General features: G+C 39.3%; 1 protein-coding gene across 3 annotated transcripts in view; it reads right to left on the minus strand.

Annotated features, from left to right (window-relative positions):
• The window catches only part of ARL15 (ARF like GTPase 15), a 500,112-nt gene that overhangs the window by 297,138 nt on the left and 181,310 nt on the right, over positions 1 to 21,664 (minus strand). The window lies entirely within an intron of this gene.

Consider the following 21,664-nt stretch of genomic DNA (forward strand, 5'->3'; position numbering starts at 1 on the left):
CATACTATCATTTTAATTATTTATTTAAAAAATAAACTTAAGTGTTGATTTCTGAACTCTCAATTCAATTCCATTGGTCTATATGTCTATCATTGTGCCAGTTCATGCTGTTTTGATTACTGTGGCTTTGTAATAAGTCTTAAGATTGGCAGGTGTGTGTCTTCCAACTTTATTCTTTTACAAGACTGCTTTGGTTATTCAGGGTTCTTACCCTTAGTATATCTATCTGATAATTGCCTTTGTCACTTCAGTGGGAATATGTAGAATCTACAAATTGCTGTGGGTAGAACTATCTTAACGATATGGCATCTTCCAATCCACGAACATGGAATGTCCTTCCATTTAATTAGGTCTACTTCGGTTTATTTAGTAATATTTTGTAGTTTTCTGTTTACAAGTCCTTTAGATTGCTGGTTAGATTTATTCCTTGATATCTGATTCTTTTTAGTTTCTATAGTAAATGGAATATTTTTCTCGATTTTTTCTTCAGATTGTTCATCACTAGTGTATGGAAAAATTATTGATTTTTGCACATTGATCTTATACCCTGCCACTTTGATGAATGTGTACATTAGTTCTAGCAGCTTTATTGTGGCTTTTTCAGGATTTTTTAAATATAGTATCATGGCATCTGCAAACAGGATAAGTTTTAGCTCTTCCTTCCTAATTTGGATGTCCATTATTTCTTTCTATTTCCAGATCTTAGAGGGAAAGTGTTTAGCCTTACACCATTGAGTATGATGCTAGCTATATACATGTTGTGTGTGTGTGTGTGTGTATATATATATATATATATATATATATACGTATGTGTGAATATATTTATAAGGGCGTATATGTTAGCCTTTCATGTATGCCCTTTATCATGCTAAGGAAATTTCCTTCTAATTCCCATTTTCTAAGCATTTTTATCAAGAAAGGGTGCTAGATTTTGTCCAAGGCCTTTTCTGCATCATTTGAAATATCACATGGTTACTTTCCTTTGTCCTTTTAATGTGGTGCATTACATTTATACATTTCTTATATTGAACCTCCCCTGCACACTTGGGATAAATCCCATGCGTAAATGATATTTAACTCTTTTGATAAGACTGTTTGCTAATATTTTGTTGAGGATTATTGTAGCTATATTTCACAAGGAATATTGGTCTATAGTTTTGTTTTTTTTTTGTGGTACATTTATCTAGCTTTGGCTTCACAGAATGAGTTAGGGGGTGTTCCTTCCTTTTCAAGATTTTGGAAGAGTCTGAAGAGAAAAGATGTTAATTTTTCTTGGAATGCCTGGTAAACATTCACCTGTGAAGCCATCTGGTTCTGGGCTTTTCTTTTTTTAGAGGTTTTAATGACTGATTCAATCTCTTTACTATTTACTGTTTTTTTGAGATCTATTTCTTCTTGAGTCATTGTAGGTAGCTTGTGTGTTCCTAGGAATTTGTTCATTTATGTTATCTAATTTGTTGGTGTACAGTTGTTCAAAATATCCTCTTATAATCCTATTTATTCAATAGTAATGTCCACCTTTACATTTCTGATTTTATGTAAATCCTCGCTCTTTTATTCTTTGTCAGTCTAGCTAAAGGTTGATTGATTTTATTCATCTTTTCAAAGAATGAACTTTTAGTTTTGCTGTTTCTCTCTACTGTTTTTTTATTCTCTATTTCATTTATTTCTGCTCTAATCTTTTTTATTCTCTTCTTGCTCCCTGATATGGGTTTAGTTTGTTCTTTTCTAGATCTTTTAATTTTGAGATAAGGTCTCTGATTTAAGATTTTCTTTTTAATGTAAGCATTTAGAGCTTTAAATTTCCTTCTCAAGACTATCTTTTCTGAGTCCCATAAGTTTTGATATATTGTGTTTTCATTTTCATTCACCCCAAGATTATTTCCAAATTTCCCTTGTGATTTCTTCTTTGACCCACTGGTTAAAAGTACATTAATTTTCACATATTCATGAATTTTCCAATTATTTCTCTGTTATTAATTTCTAGCCCATTCCATTGTGGTCAGAGAAAAATATATAACTTCACTATTTTTTTAATTTATTGAGACTTTTTTTGTGACCTAACATATGGTCTATCCTGAAGAATGATCCAGGTGCAGTAGAGAAGAATGTGTATTTTATTGCTATTGAGTGAAGTGTTCAATAATTGTCTGCTAGGTCTAGCTTAGCAATTTAGAGCATCATCCAAGTTAGTAGTTTAGAGTATCATCCAAGTCTTCTATTTTCTTCTTGATCTTCTATCTTGATGTTCTATCCATTATCAAAAGTGGTTACTGAAATATTCTACAATTAATATAGAGCATCTATTTCTCCTTTTAAATCTGTCAACATTTTCTTCATATATTTTGGTGCTCTGCTGTTAGGTGCATATGTATTTATGATTGTTATGTCTTCCTGTTGAGATGACTCCTTTATTAGTATAGAATAACATTCTTTGTTCCTTGTAACAGCTTTTCATTTAATGTCTATTTTATCTTATATTAGTACCCCAACTCTCTTTTGGTTACTACTTACACAATATCTTTTTTTTTTCATCCTTTCACTTTCAACCTACTTATGTCTTTGCATTTAAGGTGAGTCTCTCAAAAACAGCATACAGTTGGGTCATCCTTTTTTATATATTCTGCCAATCCCTCTCTTTTGACTAGGGAGTTTAATCCATTTACATATAAAACAACCACTGAAAATGTAGGACTTTATTTGCCATTTTGCTCTTTTGTGTTTCTAAGTCTTATACTTTTTTAACACTAAATTCTTCTGCTAATGTCTACTTACTTATTCATTTAGTTTTTGTATTGAACCATTTTGAGTACCTTTTCATTTCTTTCTTATATGTTTTTATGTATTTTCCTTATGGTTACCATGGAGTTAAAATCCAACAACCCAAATCTGTAACAATCATATTTGATTTGATACTACCTTATTTTCAATAGCATGTGTATATACTATTACTCTATCCTAATCCTCACACTTTTTGTACTTGTTATAAATTATGTCTTTGTACACTGTATGTTTAAAATTGTCGATTTATCATACTTCTAATGCATTTTCATTTTAGTGTCTGTAAGAAGAAGTGGAGTTATGTAACAAACTGGCATTCATAGTTATCTATATGACCTCACCTAGAAGCCTTTCTTTACACTGCTTTGATCCACTGCTTAGTGTCCTATTTCTTTTTCAGTCTGAAGAGGGCACATTCAGTGTTGACAACCCACCTACCCCCTACCTTTTCTTTATCTGGGAATGTCTTTCTCTCTCCCTCATTTTTGAAAGAAAGTCTTGTCAGATATAAAATTCTTGGTTGGCTACTGTTTTCTTTTAGCAATTAAAATATATCATACCCATGCCTTCTTCCTCCATGAAACAGATAGTTTCTGAAAAGAAACTGGCATTAGTCTTACTGGAATTCCCTTGTACATAACTCATTATTTTTCTTACAGCTTACAGACCCTCTCCATGTCTTTGGCATAGGACAATTTGATTACCATGTGTTTGAGTGAGGTTATCTTTGAGTTTATCCTGTTTGGATTTGTTGGACTCTTGTAATAAACATATTCATGTCTTTCATTAAATTTGGGGCATTTTTCTGCCATTATTTGTTTTGAGTATTCTTTCTGCTTTTTTCTCTCTTTCATTTCCTGCTAGAATTCCCATAGTGTACATATTGGTATACTTTATGGGTCCCACAGGTCTCTTTGACTCTTCTTATTCTTTCTATTATTTTATCTTTGTGTTTCTCGGTCTGAGTTATTTCAGTTGTCTTGTATTTAAGATCACTGATATTGAGCTTCTGCCACCTCTAATCTGCTGTTGAAAACATCGATGGAATCTTTCCTTTCACTTACTGTGTTCTTCAATTCCAGTATTTCTCTGGAAAGATTCCAATTTGGTTCTGTTAGGTGGGGGGAATGGGGAAGGGCACTGCTACTGGAGCTGTGGAGGCTGTGTCACCCCTCCCAACCTGACTTCCGGAACTAACGAACTGCCCCTTCCAGATGGCACCTGACCTCCATCCTTAAAAGCTGCCCACGCCGAAGCCCATGCGCGCACTCACCTCCCTCCATCTTGGGTTTGGTGAGTTCTGCCCGGGAGCGCAGAAATACCCCCCCCCCCCCCCCACTTTAAATTTCCTGGTCTGCCTTTCTTCTCTCTCACCCTTTCGCCTCCTAAACCTTTCATCTGGTGCCGGAAACCCGGGAGAGGAGCACGGGTGCCGCCTGCCTGGACAAAAGGTGCCCCGGCTTCCTCTCTCCTCCTTCCTCCACATGGCCAGCGACAAGGGATTCTTTGGCCCACCACTGCATCCACCACAGACTGGGTAAGTCCCTTCCCTCCTCGCCCTGCTGCCGGGTCTCACGGCTCCGAGAGAGCCTATCTGTTAATTACACTCCGAAAACCGTGAGTTCAGGTCAGGTTCTCTTCCGAGGGCTGAGGTGAACGGGGACGTCTGCAAGCCTCACACCCTTTTACCAGGACTCGGAAAGCCATGGGGACGCCCCGCTTCTCGGTTCCCTCCCACATTCAGGTCCAGGACCTGAAAGGGCCTCAAACCAGGGGGAGACGAGCCCCTGCTCGTAAGAGCTCCGAGGACTCTCAGGGCGTTGGGACGCCGACACTCCCTGGGCCAGTCCTTTCTCCTTTGAGACCCCGCAGTATGGGCAGCAGGTCCTCTCGCATGGGCCTGAGGATGTAACTTTCTATTTTAATATCCTTACGAACCTCTGCAACTTTTGCCAGAGGAACGACAAAAGGGCCGAAACTCCTTGTGTCCAGGCTTTTTTCCTTCCGCGCCCCGCCCCTCCCTTTGTATCCTCCTCGCCCCCGCTCTCCCCTCCCCTCCCCCCAGTGGTGCTCCAGTCGCCATCTTGCCTTTCTCTTCCTCATTCTCTGCTGGCAGCGCTCCAGTCGCCATCGTACCCTCCCCTTCCATCTCCATCCAGTCGCCCACTGCCCTCAACAGCCTTGCCCTCCTCACCTTTAAGCTCTCATACCCACTCAAAGAACTCTTTACTGTCCACTACAGGAAGTTGCGGGACCTGAGGGGTTAGTTCGAGTACATATCCCTTTCTCCCTAGCTGACCTCCCTAATATTGAGGAACGGCTAGGTTCATTCTCCAGCGACCCAACCGCCTATACTAAGGAATTTCAATATCTAGCTAATGCCTATGATTTAACCTGGCATAACATTCATGTAATCTGCTTTTCTTCCCTGACTACAGATGAAATGGACCGCATTTTCAATGCAGCCAGGGCTCATGCTAACCAGGTGCATATAACCGACCACACCATGCAGGTAGGGGCCGAGGCTGTGCCAGACCAAGAGCCAGGGTGGAAATATCAGGTTGACACTCCAGTGGGGAGGAACAGGCAGACTAGATGGGACAAAATACTTACATGCCTCATAGCCGGCATGCAGAAAGCTTCACATAAAGTAGTAAACTTCCATAAGCTAATTACCCAGGGTCCTGATGAAAACCCGGCTGCTTTTCTACACCAGCTCACAGAAGCCCTCTCCCAGTATACCCACCTAGACCCTGACTTGGAGGCTGGTAAAACTGTTTTAGCCACACACTTTATATCCCAATCGGCTCCAGATATAAGTCATAAACTTAGAAAAATTGAGGACCGTCCTCAGGCCCCTATCTGTGACCTGGTAAACACGGCCTTTAAAATTTTTAATACTCGTGATGAACTAGAGAGGGCAGAAAAGGAATCCCGGGACCGCTGAAAGGCAAATTTACAAACCCAATCCCTGATTGCTGCTCTGCGGCTCACTTCAACGGAGAAGAAACCGGCTAGGACTAATCCACCACCATGAAAGTGCTTCAAATGTGGTCTCGACGGACACTGGTCCCACCAGTGCTCCAATCCTCTACCACCCAAGGTACAAAGGCACATTGGAAAAGTGACTGCCCCTCGGTGCCTGGCCGTGGGGGGCTGTCCTTCCAACCCCTAACCCACTGCTAGCAGTCCTGGGCCTGGCCACCAACGACTGACGATGCCCAGCCTCAGCGACCCTGATCACCCTCGTCGAGTCCAGGTAACGATCAAGGTAGCGGGTAAGTACACCTCCTTTTTAGTGGACACAGGGGCTACCTTTTCTGTTCTCCCCTCTTACTCAGGTCAACTCCTTCCTTCCCAGGTCATGGTTATGGGCATAGATGGCCGTCCTTCGTGCCCCTTAACTACTGGACTGCTTACATGTTTAATAGAAGGGTACCCCATTATACATTCTTTCTTAGTAATGCCTTCTTGCCCCAGCCCACTAATGGGGCAAGATCTGCTTGCCAAATTAAGAGCCTCACTACACTGGATAAAAAGCTCTCAAACAGAACTTCATAGCAAGTGGCAGACTAACGTCACTATCCACACCACCACCCATGCCCCCAAAGGACAATATTTCTGCTGTAATGGAACTCTCACCAAGTGCCTTAACTCCCCTGCCCCGGGACCATGCTTCCTGGTAACTTGTTCCTCGATTGACCCTCTATGGGGAGTCCGAACAAACCTGGCTACTGCCTTCTCCTCACTCAAAAAAGGGCTGCCTTTCCTCCTATCCTAGTAGCATCAGCATAACTGCCTCAGTTGCAGCCTCAGCCACAGCAGGAGGGGCACTGGGACATGGTATTTTAACCTCTCAAAACTTTGAGACTCGACTACAGGCAGCCCTGGAATCGACATCAGAATCCCTTTCCTTTCTACAATGTCAACTTACCTCACTAGCCCAGGTAACTCTTCAAAATCGACGGGCCTTAGACCTGCTGATGGCTGAAGAAGGAGGAATGTGTATATTCCCCTAAGAGGAATGCTGCTATTATGTCAACGAGTCGGGTCTGGTGGAACAAAATATTCAAACCCTAAACAAACCAAGAGACGATCTCTACCACAGAAAACAAGGAACCAACTCTGCCTTAAGCTGGTTTTCTTCTCTGGTGATGTGGCTCCTCCCACTACCAGGACCAGTTATCCTAATCTGTCTCTTTTTTCTCCTAGCTCCCTGCCTCCTCAAGTTCCTTCAGGGACACATGAAGGAACTATCCCAGGTAGCAGTCAACCAAATGCCCCTGCATCGTTATCATCACCTGCCTTCCTCACCAGATTCCTACAGCCAGCCTCCCCACTCCCCTAGCCATGATGGTTCTAGCCTATAACCCCAAGCCGCCCATTACAGCAGGAAGTAGCCAGAAAGATCTCAGAGCCCTATTATCACAAAAAGGCTGGAATGTTAGGTCAGGGGAACGGGGAAGGGCACTGCAACTGCAGCTGTGGAGGCTGTGTCACCCCTCCCAACCTGACTTCTGGAACTAATGAATTGCCCCTTCCGAATGTCACCTGACCTCCATCCTTAAAAGCTGCCCATGCCGAAGCCCACGCATGCACTCACCTCCCTCCATCTTGGGTTTGGTGAGCTCGGCCCGGGAGCGCAGAAATACCCCACACACACACACTTTAAATTTCCTGGTCTACCTTTCTTCTTTCTCACCCTTTTGCCTCCTAAACCTTTCAGGTTCTTTTATTGTTTCCCCCATATCCTTTGATTATTCTTCTGTATTTTCCTCTATCTCTTTGAGTATACTGAGGATCATTATTTTAAAGATTCTGTCCTTTAAGTCCAAAGTCTGGTACTCTCCATTGATGATATCTAGATTTTTATCTTGTTCCTTTGGATAGGTCATCATTTCCTGTTTGTTTGTTTTATAATCTTTTGTTGTACTCCATACATTTTAATATTTTAAAGGGTTAAGTCTTAGATTTAGTCCCTGGGCTGTCTATTCCTTAATTTTGTATCCAATAATGATATGACAGATTTTCTTGAATACCAGGACTAATTAAAACAAATAAACCAAGACAAAAAGTACCTTTCACAGTCTTTGCAAACTGCCTCTGCTTTAGCTGGTGGTCTCCTTCAGAGTGGGCCTCCTATTAGCCCAAGGCAAATGAGAAGTGCAGGGTTCTCTCTATCTTATCTGATCTTTCCCAGAGCCTGTGTTGGGAAAGCTACTTCTTCTCCTGGGCTTGTGCTTACAAGAGGCTTTAGGAACTCCTAGTTTAAAAGTTTATAGGAATTCAAATGAACTCCTTCTCTCCTCCCTTTGACATAGATCTCCTCCCATTCCTGGGTGCTCTCTTGAGTGACTTAATGCAGGTAGTTCTTTGCCCCAAGTTGCTTCAACTTGATTGTTTCTCACACAGTCCCAGCTGTAAACCAGCCACTTCCTCTGCCCTTAGGACAAACTCTGGTAAGGGGAGCCAGAGACAAGTTCCCAGGCCTAGGCTGTCAGACAGTCACAGGACTGATAGGCACTGTCATACATGCACCCCAGTGTGCACACAGGAACCACTCTAATTCTTCTGGAATAGGGCCAGGGAACTACAATGGGAGTACTCTATTTTCTTAATTCAACATTTGCCCAGTTAATGTAGCCCTTTAACTATTTTCCACAATTTTGAGAAATATTACTGTGTTTAATTTCTTTGTGGCCTTTGCCCAAGGTGGGTTATAACAATGGCTGCCCTCAGAGCCAGCCCCAAGTGACCTGAAGTAGCTGATCAAAGGTAGAGATTTGGGATCAGACTCAGAGTTTGGAGGACTAGGTCTTCTTGTCCCACCTTGGCACCAGCAAGTTGTACCAGAAGCCTGAGCTCCAGAGTTCCTGTCTCCATCACTGCCTGCCAGAAGGCTGGAAAAAAGATGGTAGCTGCTGCAGAGAGGGTGTTGGATTTCAGCAAGATTTACCAGCCTCTACCTCCTGCCCTTCCTGGATGCTAGACAGTGTTCCCTAGATTTGGGAGTTTCAAAGTGATTGATTCAGAATATTTCCTGCCACTTCAATAGTTGTTTTAGTGGAGGGAGTAATTCCTGAAGCTTCTTATTCTGTCATCTACCCCTCTTCCCACAATCCTTAACATTTTCTTTTAAGGACATAGTTAAAAGGTCATACACACATTTTCTTAAAAGTACAATCATAATTATCCATTTATGTATAGACATACATTTTATAATGCATTTGATAAAAGAACTGCATGAGGGCGGGCCGCGGTGGCTCAGCGGGCAAAGTGATTGCCTGCCATGCCGGAGGACCTCGGTTCGATTCCCGGCCCCAGCCCATGTAAAAAACAAACAAAATACAATAAAACAAGAAAATGTTTAAAGATGTTTCCCTTTCTTCCTCCCTTCCTTCCTTCCATCCTTCCTTCCTTCTCTCTGTCTTTCCTTCCCTTCCTCCCTTTCTAAAAAAAAAAAAAAAAGAACTGCATGATAAAAGACATGGAGAGCACAGTTCTGCTCTATGATTAACTATTTAATGTGGGAATTTAACTGTTACAATTTAAATCAATCAATTCACTCAAAACATAGTATATATTTATATACCTACACATACACACAAACATATGCAAATATATATTGAATATTTCTCAAAAGATCACAAGAAGCTAGAACTAGTAATCACTCTGGGGAGAACTGGAGACCTGGAGGTCTTAAATAGAAGAGAGATTCTTTTGTTTCATTGGATTGTTTTACCACTTACATGTACTTATTTTTCAATTAAAAGCCCAACTAATTTTTTATGTTATCTTATTAGTCATTTCTGAGTCCAAATCCCACCTATTATTTAATATGTACAATTAAAATATGAATAAAATGCAATCCCCTTTTCAAGAAAGTACAAAGAGATGACACACAAATACTTTACACTTGAGGCAACTTATAAGAACCTAGAAAGATAAAAAAGATATAAGTATCACGCAGATAAGAACAATTGTTTGCTTTGCTTTATAAAAAAAAGGAAATCAATATGCACCTTTTTATTCTGCCCTATTTGCATTACTCCTTTGCTATATGTTGTCTCAGCACTCTCAGATTCTATACATTATCTTACACCTAAGCAGTATTGATTTTGGATTCAGACAAAAGTTTAAATTCTAGCTCTGTCACTCATAAGCCCTATGATGAAGGGCAACTTACTAGCCTTGGCATTCTCAATGACCAAAAGAAGGCCTTAATATCCACCTCACAGGGTTATGTGAGCAAGAGATAATATACATATTGTGTTTATCACAATGCCTGGTACACAAACGCATACAATATATCATTGCTAGCATTATATATCAACTAACCAATGATTAATTGTTTGTCATTTAATTATAAGGGGTATACATATTTTTTGCCTATCCAAATATATTACAAACTTTTAAGACAGAAATTCTGGAGGCTCATTTACTCTTTTAAGTACTTAGTTGGAATCATAAAAGCTACTACTGAATGAAAATTACTTTCATTAGAGGGATTAAGATATGAACATTTGAAATCTGCCATTCAGAAAGTAAAAGGTCATTGGGCCCTTTAAGAATCTTCTGAAACATTCCCTTCCTTGTTGGGTTTAATACAGACTGAACAGTAGGCATAGCATTATGGTTAATGGTGCATACAGTCACTGAATCTTAGTAAAATAGCATGAGGAATAAGGAGGGAGTCCCATGAGTCTGAAACAATGGCATGTACCTGGGCCTGTAGGAAAGCCTCTCCAGGTGTCTGGCCTCTGGGAAATTAGGGAAAGTCAGTGCCAATCACAGTACTCCTGCTGGCACTGAAATTAGCCTGCAGGAGACTTGGATGCTTGAGTGTAGCTACCTACCTCAGACAGGTGTTATATGGATTAAAAGACAATGATTGTGAAATTCTGAAATGTAAGGTCCTAGGCAAATGTTAAGCAGTCTATTACTGGTTCCAACTCAAGTATGGAATTTCCAGAGAAGTAGGACAGGCCCCAACTCTGAAAAAGAAACAGGTATAGAGCACACCAGCAATGTTTAATCTACTTTGATTCTTAAAAGCTGATGATATGCAGGCACCCAAAGGGACGTAATATCCTTCCAGAAATTGGTTGCACCCATATGCAAAATACAACTTTTGAAATTTTTTAATCCAACAGATTATATTACTGTTATTGTCTTTAAATCCTTGCACAGTCTACATAATAAATTCACTAGAAAAAAATGCCCTTCAGTGTTTACACTAAGCAAAGGAACTTCGAAATTTTATTTATAGGTATATAACTGTTTCTGCAGAGGACTCATAAATGCTTTCTCAAATAGAACATGTGTGGCTAGATTTATACTGCAAAGGTATATGCAATCTTCCATATTGCTGTCTTCATACTATTTTTACAGTATACCTACGGTAATTAATGTCCAAAGATCAAAGCCTAGATAATCAGTCCAGAAAATAAGAAAATATACTATTCATGGAAGAGAACCAGTGTTATTTTTAGTCATTCTAAACATTTTCAAGGATTAAACAGAACTAAAAATTTAAAGCCACACTTTCAGTTCACCAGAAGGGCAACCAAGAAGGATGACTATCAGATCCCTTACATTGGAAAAGGTCAAGGGGAGAATTAATATAATTTTTAGTAGGGATACAGGGTCAAATCATCAAAATACCTTTCTCAAAGTTTGCTTTAAAGAATAAAAACCACCATGTAGCATGGGCACTAGAGCCAGAATATTTGTGTTAAAATTCTGGTCCTACTAGATTAGCTGTTTGACTTTGAGTAACTTAATCTTCCTGTGCCTCAGCTTCTTCATCTGTAAATGGGAATAAACAGCACAAAGTAAGTACTATGAAGTGTTCTTTAAATAAATATAACTATAAATTCAGATCAACATAGTGCTCCAAAACACTACTGGATGCTTTAAATTTCTCTTAGTCAAGATCATGTGTAGCCTCAAGCTCTGCTCTATTAGGTTAGCAGTGGTTGTAATAGCAATAAAAACACAAACACTGGCCAGACATTTTCAGAGTCACGGTTCCCTGCTTGTTGAACAGTGCTGAACAGAATGGGTGCTCTTACCCACTGGCCGGCCACTCAAAGCCAGCCCTCCACCACCTCTTCACAGCTCCCTCAGACCACCCCGAGGCCCTATCACTACCTCTCCTCAAATGCCAGCTTGAGGAGCAGGCACACCAAACTACAACCAGGACTCGGGGCCTCCAGCAGCCAGCAACCACCAGATCAACCTGGAGCTCTACACCTCTTACATTTACCTGTACATGTCCCTGATGAAGTGGCTGCAAAGAACTTTGCCAAATATTTCCTTCACCAATCTCATGAGAGGGAATATGCTGAGAAATTTATGAAGAAGCTGCAGAAGTAAGGAGGTGAATCAATCCACCTTCAGGATATCAAGAACCCAGAATGTGACAACTGGGAGAGCAGGCTGTTTTTGTTTGCTAAACTGCTGGAATGCAATATACCAGAAATGGACTAGCTTTTTCAATGGGGATTTATTGGTAACAAATGTACAGTTCTAAAGCCATGAAAATGTCCAAATTAAGGGACCAAGAGGAAGACACCTTCTTGGAGGAAAGGCTGCTGGCAGCCAGGGTTCCCCTGACACATGGGAAAGCACATGGTGATGTGTGCTGGCCCTTCATGGCTGGTTCTGGTTTCAATGGCTGTCTCCAAAATGTCTTTGGACATTTCTTTCTCTCTTAGCTTCTCCTGGGGCATTTTCTTTTTTCTGCTCTCTCTCTCTCTGTGAGTTTTCTTAAATGACTTCAGTAAAGAATTAAGATTCACTTTGAACTGATGGGTCTCATCTCCATGGAAACAACCTAATCTAAAGATTTCACCCACAACAAGTCTGCCCCCACAAGAATGGATTAAAAGAACATATCTTTTCTGGGGTTACATAGCATATTCAAACCAGTCCAATTCACCCACTAGACCCCAAAAACACATGTTCTTTCCATATGTAAAGTACAATCATTCCAATATAATATCACAAAAGCTTAAATCATTTCAGTAACAATAAGTACAAAGTCTTATCAAAATCAATTACAAGCATGGTTTGTTGTAAAGCAAACTTCCCTGCCAGCTGTGGACCTGTGAAATTCAGAACAAGTTATCCGCTTCCAATATGCAAAGGAAGGTCCTCTCATAGGCTAAATGTTCCTACTGCCATTGGGAAGAATTCAAGGAAAAACAGGGGTCAAAGATTCCAAACAATTTCGAAAACCTGCATGGCAAATTCCATTAGATTTCCAAGTCTGAAAGTCATCTATAGAAAGACATTTTCTTCTTGGGGCCTGAGAGAGTGATAATCCCACCCTCTTCAAGGGTTTACACAGTGGCTTTGCTCTCTCCAAACACTGGAGTGAGGATTCTAATATTTCTAAGCATTCGGATGACCATCTTGTTCTCAACCCCACACTCCTCACACATCTAGATGGCACCCAGACTCTCTGCCACCTCCAGAGCGCATGCTTAATGCCTTCAGAACAGTGGGGTGGTGGTCAGGCTCTCCTCAATCCCCGGGGAATGTGCTCCACCCTCTCTGAGGCCTGAGATGGCAGCGTTCTTCCTGAAAAGTGGGGCAGAAGGCCCGCCCTCCACAATCTCTGGGGCAAACTCACCCTCTCCACATGCATGGGTGGGTCCGCTCTCCTGGCACAAGGTTTCTTTGCTCCAGACCTCAGTTTCCATGGTTCTGCCTTAGAAGTCATTTTTCCTTCAATCTGTTCCTTTTAGTCCAGACTGGTAGTGGTTCTGCTAGTACAGATCTTGTAAAAAACACTTGGTTTTGCATGCAGTACACAAAGGTCCCAATCATTAGACAATAGGACTTTGTATAAATACTTTTGGATAACTCCATTTCCAATCCTGGCTTGCCCTGATATAGCTGACTGGTTAAATCCTCACATGGGGCCCTATTCTACAGGGACTTGCCTTCTGGAGACTCAGAATCTCCAAAGCTGCCAGAATGTAATATACCAGAAATGGGTTGGATATTTCAATGGAGGGTTATTAGTTACAAATTTATAGTACCAAAGCCACGAAAATATCCAAATTATGGCCTCAGGAGAAAGATACCTTCTCAGAGGATAGGCAGCTGGCATCTGAGGTTCCTTTGTCCCATGGGAAGGCACATGGTAATGTCTGCTCATTCTTTTCTTCTGGATTCTGGTTTCAAAATGGCTCTCTTCAGCTACTGTGGGTCCTTCTTGCTTCTCCTTGGAGTATTTTCTTTCTTAGCTCCTCTAAACTTGGTTGTCTCTGAATCCTCTCCAAAATGTCTCTTCCTTAGAGGTGGAATTAAGACCCACCATGAATGAATGGGGTCACATCTCCATGGAAACAACAATCGGTCTGCCCCACAAGATGGGATTAAAAGAACACAGGCTTTTCTAGGGTATGTAACAGACTCAAACCAGCACAGGGAGTGTTATAAACAGACGTGCATTTTACATAGACCAGTTTTGCTAATTTTGAAGACAAATTGAGACAGATGCAAAGAGATTTGTTAAAAGGCAATTGTCTAGATGCTGATGGTGATGGCTTGGCCAGAGTGGTGGTGTAACCTAATAAATTCCCTTTAAAAGCCAATCCATTTCTGGCATATAGCATTCCAACAGCTTTAGCAACCCAAAACACTCCTCTACTTAAAACCTTCAGATGGCTTCCCATTACCAGGATATAGTCCAAAACACCTAATAAGGCCCTACCTGATCTGATCCCTCTCTCCCTCGCAAGGTTTATTTTTCTACCATATTCCCCTTGTTCACTGATATTCTTCAGTTCCTAAAACAAGCTCAGGCCCTTCCATCTCAGAGCCTTTGCACATACCTCCATAAGCTCTTGGCCCCTCTCTTCACCTAGCTAATTTCTCCTCATCTTTTAGGTGGCTCTAACTCACTTCTGCAGGGATGCTTTCTTTGATGTCCTTAAACTAGGTTGATTCTGCTGGTTCTTTGTTCTCACTGTACTCTGTACATCTCCTCAGTGATTTTCAGAACATCTGTCCCCTGGCTAGACTGCAAGGATGATATGGTACATAATACGATCTCAATATTTGTTTAAAAATCTCTGCTAAGGATATACATTTATTTCCTAATTTAACCATCAAAATAATCTTAAAATTAATGTCAGTACCACTGTCCTAAGAGGAAAGTGAAGCCTAGAAGGAGTTAAGTACCTTGCAAAAGAACTAAGTGCTATATTCAAAACTTGAACCCAAGTCTCATTGCCAGAACTTATGGTCTTTACTCTGAGTTCCAGCATCTCTTCCATAAACCCACAAGTTCATTCATCTACACTATTTTGACCAATTTTGAACCAGAGTACTGGGACAGCAACTGGGAAAACATTTACATACCTAATAAACCCACTAATTTCCTTTCCCTCTTACTTATAAATAGGCCAACACAAACAACCAAAACAGATGTTGTCAGGTCTATACCATACTGGTTTCTTATTAATGGAATTAAAAATAATAGCAAGAGTTTAGAAAGTACTTTTTAATAGACATTATTAATAAAATCAGGACTTAGGAGAGAAGAGAAAATGTCCACCTATTTCGGCTATGATAGGATGAGCTCTTTGTTACTGCTTCAAAAAAATAACTGGACTCTGATGCTCTCCATAGGGAGGCAGTGTGATGATGTGACAAGAGCACTGACCTAGTAGTCCCATCCCCAGCTCTTGGATCTGCCAGTCATTTTTTTTCTTGGCCTCAAATTCTCATTTGCAAAATGAGCGGATTAGGTTAGCGCTTTAAGATTTCTCTTAGGATTATTTATATCAAACAAGACAGGAGGAAACACCATTAACAACTGAGTATATTATCAATGAACTCTAGTATTTGGCTGATGTCCTCATGGGTCAGTCTCCCCAGACAGGCTTCATTCAAGCAACTTGACGGCTGGAGCCTAAGTTAATCAGTCATTTTCCCCCAGCCTACCGAACTGATATTAATATGACAAAAAATTCCCATAAGATTTAACCCTACAAATTTTAATAAATATATGACTTAGTAAATCTTTGAGGAAATAATTGTTTGCATAGCCTTTTAGTCTTTGTCTTTTAGTCCTTCAATCCAATAAAACCTATGATATAGGGGGAGATGGATTTGAAATTTTTCATGCAGGAAAAGCATTCCTGGAATTATAACAAAATTAGTTTTGGAAGGAAGGCTAGTCTATTTTTATTCATCAGTGGAACACGTGTATTTTACTTGGACCTCTAACACCAAACCCCATCACCACTTCCCCCCTACACGAGTCCACATGCATGAACACAGACACTTGATGTGTGCATCTGAAATTCCTGGGACACTCAAAGGAACTATGGAAAGGAAAGACATTCCACAGATCTGTTGGCTTTGACCTGGACTCAAGGTATAATTTATACAACAGCAGATTTGTGATATTTGGAAAACAGTCTAGCAAAATTCTTCTAAATATGATTTCAACATCATCAAAAGAGTTAATCTACTGGAATTTATGAAGCAGAGTACTTTAGCAGATACCAAAATTTGACTTTCCAACTTGTCTTTCTTGTTGACTTAATACATATGCAGATAATACTAAAGTTGTTTAAATGTCTCATTCACATTTTCATGGACCTTTTTAGGTTTCTTTGAAATTATCGCGATCTTTTTCTATTTTAACTTAATGAAGCACTGCTTGACAGTTTTTAAAGTGCAGTAATATATATCCCTGGAAGATATGTTCCACATTTAAAAATTCCAAATGCTCAGTTTTCTCTAGGTTATTCTCCATGTTGAGGCAATATATTATTCTAAGTCTTTTGATTTCCATTCCTCTGGTTTAAAAAGAAAAAAATGAACATTTGTATAATGTAAGTTCAACAACTATTCTTATCAACAAATTCCGAGTGCACATACAGTCAAGGAATTCACTCTGGGCAGAGATCACTCATTTCTAGAACAAGGTGCAAGCTGCCCATTTTCTTCTTTTCCACCACCAGGTTTTATTCTCTGGAGGATTTTGTGGCCCTCTGAGTTTTGACTTTTTTTTTTAAGCAGTCTTATGGAGATATATTAACATACCATACAATCTATCCAAAGTGTACAATCAATGGCTTTTAGTAAAATCACAGAGTTCAGCATTCATCACCACAATCAATTTTAGAATAATTTCACCACAAAAATAAAAACGACCCATACACTTTTGCAGTCACCTCTCAATCCCTCTATCCTTCCCCAGACCTGCAGAACCACTAATCTATTTCTGCCTCTATTGATTTATTTATACTTACACATTAAATAAATGAAATAATACAATATGTAGTAATTTCTGTCTGGTTTCTTTTACTTAACAACATGTTTGTTCCAATTATTATTATTTAATTAGAGAAGTTGTAGGTTACAGAAAAGTCCTGTAAAAAATATGGCATTCCCATATATCCCCCTATTTTTGACACTGTGCAATAGTGTGGTACCTTTGTTACAATTGATGAAAGAATATTAAAATAGTACTATTAAGTACAGTTCATGGTTAGGTGTGTTCGTTCCCCATATATCACCCTATTACTAACACCTTGTATTAGTGTCATGCATTTGTTATAGTTCGTGAAAGGATATTCTTATACGTGTACTACAAATGCCAATCCATCATCCACAATAGGCTTCACCATGTTAGAAAAGTCCATGTTTTTTTAATCTCAATAAAATTGCATTTAATAAAAAATAAACAAATATAAAAATAAAATTAAAAAATTAAAAAGTCTTGTGTTTTATTTTCAAATGTTCATTCTAGTAACATACACAACCTAAAACTTCCTCTTTCAACCACATTCACACCCACAATTCAGTGAGGTTAATTCCACTCCTAATAATTTACTGCCTTCACCACCATCCATTTCTAAACCTTCACAATCAACCTAAGCAGAAATTCTGTACAAATTAAGCATTAATTTCAATTCATCTCCTACTAACCTATATTCTATATTCTAACTCTATGAGTTGCTTATTGTAATTAGTTCATCTCAGCAAGATCACACAATATGTGTCCTTATTTGTCTGGCTTATTTCCCTCAACATAATGTCCTCAAGGTTCATCCATGCTGTTGCATGCATCAAGATTTCATTCCTTTTTATAGCTGAATAATAGTCCATCAAATGTATATACATTTTGTTTATCCATTCATCAGTTGATGAACCCTTGGGTTGTTTCCACTTGCAGCTATTGTGAATAATGTCATTAAGAATATCAGTCTGTAGATTCTGCTCAAGTTCCAACTTTCAATTCTTCTAGGTAAATACCTAGCAGCAGGATTGCTGGGTCATATGGTAATTCTATATTTAGCTTCCTGAGGACCCACCAAATTGTATTCCACAGTGGCTGCATCATTTTATATTCCCACCAGCAATGAGTGTGTGTGTTCCTATTTCTCCACATCCTCTCCAATACTTGTAAATTTCTGTATTTTTTTTAATAGTACCCATTCTAGTGGGTATGAAATATCCCACTGTGGTTTTGAGTCACATTTCCCTAATAATCTAGCAATGTTGAACATCTTGTGCTTTTCAGGCATTTGTATATCTTCTTTAGAGAAATGTCAGTTGAAATCTTTTCTCCATTTTTAAATTGGAATATTTGTGTTTCTATTATTGAGTTGTAGGATTTCCTATCTATTCTGGATATTAAACACTTATTGGATATGTGGTTTCCAAATATTTTTTCCCATTCAGTAGGTGTCTTATCACTTTCATCACAAAGTTCTTTAATGCACAAAAGTTTTTAATTTTGAGGAGGTTCAATTTACCTACATTTTCTTTCACTGCTTGTGCTTTGGGGGTGGAGTCTAAGAAACCATTGCTCCTAGCACAAGATCCTGAAGTTGTTTCCCTACAGTCTCTTCTAAGGGTTTTATAGGCCTGGCTCTTATGTTTATGGCTTTGATTTATTATAAATTAATTTTTTATATGGTGTATGATAGGGGTTGTTTTAGTTTGCTCAAGTTGCTGAAATGCAATATACCAAAAATAAGCTGGCTTTTACATGGAGATTTACTTACTTTAAGCTTACAGTTCTGAGGCCATGAAAATGTTCAAATGAAGGCATCAGCAAGTGATGCTTTCTCCCTGAAGACCAGCTACCAGCGATCTGGGACGCCTCTGTCATGGCAAGACACACAGTGGGTCTGCTGATCTTTCCCTTCTCTCCTGGGTTTCCTTGCTTTCAGCTTCTGGCTTTTCATTAGCTTTCCTTCTCAGCTCGGTGTCTTTATCTCTATCTTCTGTCTCTCTTAGCTTCTCTTATAAACAACTTCAGTAGGAGAATTAAGACTCACTTGAGGCAGGCCTCAACTGAACTACGTAATCAAGAGGTCCCACCCACAACAGGTTTACACCCACAGGGATGGATTAGCTTTAAGAACATGATCTTTTCGGGTACATACACCTTCAAACCATCACAGGGGTTAGCTTTCATTCTTTTGCATCTTGATATCCAGTTTTCCCAGCACCATTTGTTGAAGAGATTATTTATTTCCAATTAAATAGGCTTTGCGGCCTGTCAAAGGTCCATTGGACAGGTCCCAGCATCCCTGGAGGTAGGAAGAACAGCAGTGGCCAATAGCCTAGTTTCCTAGAAGGCTCTCAGCACCCGGAACCAAGATGTCCAAGACAGAGGTCAGTTCTGCCGAAGGGGCAAGGAAGGAGGACACCAAGAGGAGGTCAGCGAGGCTGTCAGCTAAACCTATCCTGTGAATGTGGAAATGAAGCCCCAAAAAACGGAATGGGAAAGCAAAGGGAAAACAAGCTGAAATGGTTGACCAATAAACTAAAGAAGATTTACCTGCAGAAAATGCAGAAACTAAAAATGAGGAAAGTCTAGCCTCTGATGAAGCAGGAGAGAAAGAAGCCAAGTCTGACTAATATCGTATACCATGACTTATCAGTGGTCCCTTTGCTCCCTTCTTGTATAATCTAGAGGAATATTTTAATCAACTATTTTGTAAATGCAATTTTTTCAGTAGCTCTAGAAGAAACATTTTTAAGGAGATATAAATTCCACACTGTCACTGGCTTGGAAGACAACATTTCATAGGGTGGGGAGTGGCAGATTTTCTATCCTATAATACAATGCATACTGTATGATGATTTGGAGTCACAGCCATGCATTCAATATGTGTTGAACATTTTAATTAACTTCTGTTCCCATGTTTTTTAGAATTGTTTCTTAAAACTGCTCCCTGATCTTGGCTTTCCCTGTCTGAATTGTATATACTCTATAACATCCTTGGTCATGATTGTCCAGTTTTCCTAATAATGATGATATATACTGTGAAAAAAATAATGATGTTAATATACGGTGTGTATATTAAATTGTGAATTAGTAGGACTTCTGATGTAATAGCTTATCAACATTTGAAGATAGCAGTACTTGATTTCCTCATAGGGAAAACTTGCCTCGAAATTTCAAGCTGGAAAGTCAGTGGACTAACTTTCGAAAAGAATTACAACTACATGGCTTTTTGGACTTTTTTGTACATAAAGTATTGTGTACAAATTGTTCATAATGTCTGTGTTTTGATCTTCAGAACAACCAATAAAATTTCAATATGAAAGAAAAAAAAGTCAATTGGCCATAGCTGTGACAGTTTATTTGTGAAGCCTCAATTTGATTTCATTGGTCAATATTTCTATCCTTTTGAAAAAAAAAACAAACATGTTGTTTTGACAATGTAGCTTTGTAATACTGCTTTAAAGTCAGGAAGTGTGTCCTCCAACTTCATTCTTCTTTTTTAGAGATGTTTTTGGCTATTAGGGGCCCCTTAACCTTCCAAATATATTTGGAATACGCTTTTCCATTTTTGCAAAGTAGGCTGTGGAATTTCTATTGGGATTGCATTGAATTTGTAAATTATCTTGGGAATGATTGACAACTTAATGATATTTAGACTTCCAGTTCATGAACACAATGTCTTTCCATTTACTTAGGTCTTCAGCAATGTTCCTGTGCACAAAATCTTTCACATCTTTGGTTAAATTTATTTACAGATATTTGATCATTTTAGTAGCCACTGTAAATGGAATTTTTTTTTCTTGATTTCTTCTTCAGACTGGTCATTACTAGTTTATAGAAACACTACTGGTTTTTGCATGCTGATCTTGTACCCTACCACTTTGCTGAATTCATTTATTAGCTCCAGCAGCTTTGTTGCCGATTTTTCGGGACATGCTATGTACAGGACCATGTCATCTGCAAATAGTGAGTGTTTTACTTCTTTTCCAATTTGGAAGTCTTTTATTTCTTTTTCTTGGTCTAATTGCTCTGAGTAGAACTTTCAGTACAATGTTGAGTAACAATGCTGACAGTGGCCATCCCTGTCTTGCTCCTGATCTTAGAGGGGAAGCTTTCAGACTTTCACCATTGAGCATGAAGTTAGATGTGAACTTTTCACATATGCCTTTCATCATGCTGAGGAAGTTTTCATCTATTCCTATTTTTCTAAGTATTTTTATCAAGAAAGGATGCTGAATTTTGTCAAATGCCTATTCTGCATCAATCGAGATGATCATGTGATTTTCTTCATTTTGTTGACGTGGTGTATTACATTAATTGATTTTCTTGCTTGCATGATTTCAACCTTTCTAAATTTATTGAGACTTGGCTTGTGATTCAACATGTGGATCCCCGAGAATGATCCATGTGCACTAAGAAGAATGTACATCTGCTGTTTGGGGCTGAAATATTCTGTATATGTATCTTAGGTCTAGTTAAGATACATTATGCAAGTTCTCTGTTTCCTTATTGATCTTCTGTCTAGATATTTTATCTATTGATGGGAGTGGTATATCAGAATCTCCAACTATTATCGTAGAGGCGTCTGTTTCTCCCCTCAATTTTGCC

The sequence above is a fragment of the Tamandua tetradactyla genome, chromosome 9 (assembly GCF_023851605.1).
Source record: "Tamandua tetradactyla isolate mTamTet1 chromosome 9, mTamTet1.pri, whole genome shotgun sequence".
Lineage (NCBI taxonomy): Eukaryota > Metazoa > Chordata > Mammalia > Pilosa > Myrmecophagidae > Tamandua > Tamandua tetradactyla.